An 861-nucleotide genomic window follows, 5' to 3' on the forward strand; every position below is an offset into this window, starting at 1 on the left:
TTCATTAATATCATCATCACCTTAATAATTTAAAAACCTCAACGTACCTTTATAATGTTAAAAAGATTCACTCTAGTTTTTTTTTTTTTTTTAAGTTTTTAAGGTACTACTATTTTAATTTTATATCATTTATATTTTTATCTATAAAAATAAACATATTAAAATTTATACAAAAATATATTTATTTATATCGAGTAAATATTATTACTTTAAGGGTTAATTGTATTAAATAACAACCTATTTTCATAAAAAAAATTATTATATCATTCTACTTTTGTTTTTTTTTTATTACAATTACAAAAATGTATTTTTAAATTATTTTTTTATTAAAGTATCGTACTTTAAAAAATCTATTCATAATATCAATGACTAACCTGTTACCTTTTAAACTAATTAACCCATTGACTTTTTTTGCTTGTGTGACTTTAATGAGGTGATGTAKATGACACATCATTTTGATGACTTAACTAAAATAAAATTAAAAACCTATTTCAAATTATTATTAAAGATTTTCATTTTTCATTGCAATGATATAAAAAAACATTTGATTTTTTTGATTTTTTTCTTATTAAGTTGCATGCAAATCAAATATTGTAGAGTAAAAAATTTCTTAAATAAATATGAAACATTATTTTCGAGATACATTTTGTTTGTAAAAAAAAGTAACACTTATTATTTTATGTTGTTCAAATAAATACATATTTTTTTTAAAGTTCTCTTTAAAATGTTAACGAAATAAATTGTGATATACAATTTTTTAATATTGTTATATTAATAAATAATTCAAAAAAATCTAATTAATTAAATATATTTATACGTCGAATAAAAGTTTTTGAACAAATATAATATATATTCTTTAAA

The sequence above is a fragment of the Cynara cardunculus genome (assembly GCF_001531365.2).
Source record: "Cynara cardunculus var. scolymus isolate 2C chromosome LG 13, CcrdV1, whole genome shotgun sequence".
NCBI lineage: Eukaryota > Viridiplantae > Streptophyta > Magnoliopsida > Asterales > Asteraceae > Cynara > Cynara cardunculus.